This window comes from Rhagoletis pomonella, unplaced genomic scaffold (assembly GCF_013731165.1).
Source record: "Rhagoletis pomonella isolate Grant_MI unplaced genomic scaffold, Rhpom_1.0 Rhpom_scaffold_00009, whole genome shotgun sequence".
Lineage (NCBI taxonomy): Eukaryota > Metazoa > Arthropoda > Insecta > Diptera > Tephritidae > Rhagoletis > Rhagoletis pomonella.
Window position 1 is genome coordinate 23644943 of NW_023458563.1, and position 5910 is coordinate 23650852.

Sequence of the window (5910 nt, forward strand, 5' to 3'; positions counted from 1 at the left end):
ATACATATGAAGCACATTTAACTGATGAAATCATAAATTGTTTTTAAATTGGATGTTTACATAAATCTCGTAGAAGCTTTATTTTAATTTTGAGTCCTTTTGCAGTTTTTATATAGCTAAGTAGCACATAAATTACGTGATTCACGTACATATATTAATATTTCGTTCAATATTTCGATTAAAATGCCAGATTTCCTGCAAATTAGAATTTACAAAAGGAATTTCACAACTAATTGCCTACTTTGCGTACTTTTCTACTACGATTTTCTTAACAAGGGATTGCATTCTTCCCCTTTCTCTGTCCTTCGTAAATGCAACCTTTTGTAAGGGAGTGTCAAACCGCGGCTGCCAATTATTATCAAACCTTGTATTATTGAATCATGCAATTAGCTGTTCAGCACAAAATGTAAACAAACAACCAAATGCAACAACAATTTCAAGGAACAGGCAGCAGTGCTGCCAATTGTTTGGCATATTTAAACAAAGTTCTGAAACCCAACGAAAGCTAAAGTTCTGAACACATTGAAAACGACGAGCTACGGGCCACAGCTTCCAATTTGTTACCTTCATTATCTAAATGCTTTGTCGAAGGCGACATGATTTCTTTGAACGCGGCAGCAACATCATGAATTTGTATGAATTTGACATAAAAGAAGAGGAAGAACCTTATCTGTCGCTGGAAAATTAGAAATAGATATAACGTGGCCACAACCACAGTCGTCGCGTAGCCCAGTCGTCGCCAAAATAATTATATGCATAAAAGTACATGTTAAAATAATTTAACAGCTGTGGTCCGTAGCTCGTCGTTTTCATTGTGTTCGGGCTATAAATGGCATTTAAACAATAATCCACAACTAAACTTAAGTGCCGTTAAAATATTCATTTGAAATTGGCACTAAGGCTGAAAACATGGAGGAGCGGCGCGCAAAGAGCATCGAGCATTGCAACAATAGTCTAGGGTTGCCAGACGTACTGCTTTTGGGAGTAAACGTACTCCTTTTTGTTATTGTACCCCGAAAAAAAAAAAATTCTGGAAATGTACTCCTGTTTTAGTTTTGTGCTTTTTTACTCCTTTTTCCAGCTATTCATTTTTCATCATATTTGCCTTCAAAAGCTGGCCAAAATTATTTATGTGTAGTTTTTTAACTTCCTAGTGCCAATTTTAAATGAATAAATAAATAAATATTTCTTTGAGTAATAACATGATACCTGGTATAATTTGTAAGCGTTTGGTACAAAAAATTATGACTAGCCAACTAATTACTTCATTTACAATTTTTCTAAAAATAATACAGGCCAGCAAAAATGCAACCAAAATTTGGTGCAGCAAATGTTAAAGCTGTTTTTGATAGACTTTTTTGTGCTGGTTACGAATACGTAAGTGTAGCGTTTTCATCAGCTCCATATTTAGAGAAAAATGAGGTCAAAGTGTAAAAAAAAGTAAGGGGTCTTCCCTTAAACTCGTAAAAGCCTCGTAAAGCTCGTAAATTTACGAGCCTCGTAAAAAAAATGTCAAAATTTGTATGGAGCTGTATTTACGAGCCCCTCGTAAGTTTACGAGGCAAATTTGATGTGCAAACGACCTCGTAAACTCCAGTGCTACCGAGGAGCCGAAATTTTTATACTAAAATGTAAGATAAAATAATGAAAACAAATGAAAAAATTAATACACGAATGGCATTTTGGATTGTATTTTAGCCAAGAATGATAGAGACAAGATGGCGGGATTTTATGGAAAATACTACGAAAAAAAAAAATTGCTTCACAAAATCCTGGTTTATCTGTCAAACAGTTACGCACCTATTTACACCTTTTAGCAAAGGGGGCGTTCCCATAAAAGCCTCGTAAACTTACCGAGTTTTACACAGTTTAAGACTTTACGAGTTTAAGAGAATGCCCTAAGGGCCGTTTGCACAATGTCTAGTTAATTCTAACTCCCAGTTAAACATCTTTATCGACGTTATCGGCACCCATCATATAACATGTGATCGATAAAGCAGTGGATGTGCTTAACTGAAGGATGTACCTCCAGTTAGCGTTAACTAGACATGGTGCAAACGGCCCTAAGTGTTTTGCAATATCTTAGAAACCCTTGCAAAGAAACAAGAGGTGATAGAACCGTGGAAGGTTAAATTAAAGCTAGAACTCTCGACTACTATCCCTGAAAATACCATTCCTGCATCTTCCCTTGATGATCACTTATAGACATTTATTAAACAGCAAAAACTGATTTTGGTGAAGTTTGATTACCTACCGCAATTAAACAAACGGTGATAGAACATTTCACTTAGGCTTAAATTAAGGCTTGAACTTTTGACAAAGACCATCCATGCACCTTGACCCTAAGGTCACTTATAGTCCTTTATTGAATAGCAAAAACTGATCTTGGCAAACATTTTTTTAATAGCACAATTTTCCAGCATTTTTTATTATCCATAAATGACTCGCTTCATTTGATACTGATGCTTAAACAGTTTTAAACTATCACGAAGTAAGGAAATTCGCTCTTTGGGACACTTAGTAATTTCCACTAATTTTTCTTCGAGAAACTCGATTTTCGCTTCTTTTTTACGTTCGCATTGTTGAACAATATTGAATAATACTTCTCCTGTCATCCTTATTGATGACCGCATACTATATTCTTTGCACAGAAAAAAAATACTTGCTCCTGTTAGTTTGGAAAGTTTCAAAAACGGTTACAGGTAATAAGATCAACGGAAATAAGGTCAATTGACTTCATTTCCCACCCTGGTGCGAAATAAAGTCAATTGACATCATTACCTTTTTAAATGCGAAATAAAATCCATTGACATTATTGTCCTTTCAAACATTAAATTTGCTTAGCTTCGCGGCGGCCGGCGTCCGCGCGCGCCTCGCGTACCCCGCGCGACCGGCGCGCACACCACGTCACGGCTCCCCTTCCCCGTCTCCCGCCGTGCTGTAACGCAGGTAGATTTATTTTTTGTATACGTTGAAGTAAAATTTTTATATATTTTAAACATCGAGGTCTTATATTCAATAATACTCTCTATCTGCACACTTTTTACAAAGATGAGATTCTGATATAAAAATCCACCTAAGCTTTAACTGTCATCGGTGATATTAATGCTACCTTATATAACGCTTGACAGAAGAATTTACATATTATAAATTGGAAATCTGAAGTTATGTCACTGATGACAGGTTATAAGTCCCAGATGGTTTCTTAAATCACAAATTAGTTTTTGTGCAAATTGCTGATAGAGGGTATATTGCACGTTTTTATATTTGTAAGTTATTGGAAGATTTCTGCTGTGTTTTGGCAACAACTTGTCTGCAGTAAAAAAACATATAATTTGTGTTCAAAAGTGTGTGAAAACCAATCAATTAATTTACATGATCTCGGTTCCGATATTAAAAAAACAATAATTGTTTACACCCGCATTTTGGCACATGGGCTTGAATGTGCCATCTAATAAATAGCGTCGTCGTTCGCCTTGCTTTTAAATGATGTCACAAATTGCTGGCGGAGACATGAATACAGTGTAAGAAAAGTCCTTTTCTATAATTGTTTCCTTATAGAAAGGTTGGTTTCTTTTCCACCTTAGACATTCCGAATTCGTTCAAAATATGCTAATTTAAAATACAGAATTCTTTCAGTGTTCCTCCGGGGTTTTTGGACATGGACTGTTTCTTCAATTTAATAGTGTTCGCTTTATTTTTGTGGAAACAAAACATGTTTTGCAAGTTCTGGATCATTTCTACACTCTTTTTTCAAATATTTCTCGTATTCCAGCTGTGCTTTGCGTTTAGTTTTTCGCATCGTTTTTTACATATTCGTAATTACAATTTTTTTAATAAAATCAATTGGTGGTAGTTCTTGATTGTGTGTGGATTAATATCACCACACTGAGGATTTGGCAATGGCCTTTGTCATCTATTAAAAAACAACACTTACGGGACAATGTTTATTGTAAAAACAAAATTTTTTTTCTATGAATCGACATACTTTAAGCATTGTTGACGCTATTTCCATTTGAATGAGGAAATAGCGTCAATGTCTTTATTTCCAAATTTTTGTTGACTTTATTTCGCTTTTGAAAAGGTAATAATGTCAATTGACTTTATTTCGCACCAGGGAGGGAAATAAAGTCAATTGACCTTATTTCCGTTGATCTTGTTACCTTGTCACCTTCAAAAACAAGAGGAGCGGAAAGAGGCGGCCGATATAAAAAACTTAGCTCAACGCGACTTAACTCTCACTTATAATTACCATGAAAAATAAGATACCAATATAAAACCGCCCGAAAAATACTTTTGAATGCCAATCAAGATTAAAGGTACTATCCCAATGCAGGCTTGCTTTGCTTGCTTTTCTGCGAGAAGTGTCCAAAATTATTTGGGATATACTAAGACGTATAAAGGTTGGCCAAATGGCAGCTTTTCTTTACTTGCTTTAAGCGCCTCAAAGTTTCAAATAGGCAAACGTTTTATTTGAAAGCGTTTTGTAGGCTTTTGACAAAGAGGTATGTTCCCGTTCAAAAAACATAGATTCAAACAAAAATTTGCTTACTTAATTTAAAAAAAAGTCATGCAAGCAATTCGAAACGAAATAAAAATGGTTTGTTGTTTACATATTTATATTTAACATAAATATCGTTATCTTATAGTAAAAAGTTGCAAAGCCCGCTTTTAAAAATTTTACACGAGAGGAAAAAACTTCTTATAGCCCTTTTCTTCAAGTAAATCGCTCTTTTAAGTTATAGTTTTTTAGTAAATGTAGATATACATATATATGTATCATTATTACCATTTCTTTTAAATGCGAACATCGTTTCGCATTAATTTAAAAATAAATATGAAAGTTTTTGATACATTTTCTAAAGTTTTCTAAGAAAATTATTATTTGCGTTAAGGGAACAGACATTGACTTTTCAACCAGATATCTGGTTACTTTGACAGCGTTACAAGCCGCCATTCGGCCAAGCAAGTTTTCGAAGTAAATCAAGGCAAATTAAAGTCAGAAAGGCGTGCAAAGCAAGTCTGCATTGGGCTAGCGTACACTGGCCAATTTTTCGAAAAAGCTGGCCAAAAGTCGAAGCGTGGTACAATTGTAATCGAACCTTGTGTATTCGTCTTTATTTTGGTTGCTGGTTTTAAATTTCACCACATAATTTCGGAATTCAAAATGGCGGATCCATAATGGCTGCTGTGTACGCTTAAAATAATCAGTTTTTTAGCAAAACTAAGGTAGTTAAGTATAAAAGGTCATGTTTTTTGTTATATAATGTGATGTAGCGGTTAGCAATATATGCTATTATTCCGCACGGCCTGGGTTCAAGCCCAGTTTCCGACCAACATCAAAAAATAAGAAACAAACAATGTTTTTGTAATAAAGTCGCCCTTTGGCAGGCAATGGCAAACCCGCGAGTGTATTCAACCACGAAGAACAGCTTCTCATAAAAATAAAATCCCCGTTCGGATTCGGCGTAAAACTGTTGGTCCCTCCCCTTTGTGCGCCAACATCAAGGCGCACGCCACAAATCGGAAGAGAAGCTCGGACAAATACTAAAGAGGTCTTAGGGCCGGTTTCTCCATCTCTGGTTAACACTAACTCCCCGGTTAAACATTGTTATCCACGTTCTAACTCCATGCATATAACAGGGAGTCGATAAGGTCGGTAACGATGTTTACCGGGGGATAAGTGTTAACCGGAGATAGAGAAACCGGCCCTTAATGTTTGTTTCTAAATATCTTGATGTTCAAATTTAAACGGGAACTGCGGGATTTTGAATGAATCAATAAACAAGACATAAATATTTGTTGGTACAGGAATATATTTTTAAGATAACAATTTTATACACCGCCAGACTCGCAGTCATCCGAAATATCCAAGCTCATATCAATATTTTTTGATGGCAATTCCGCATC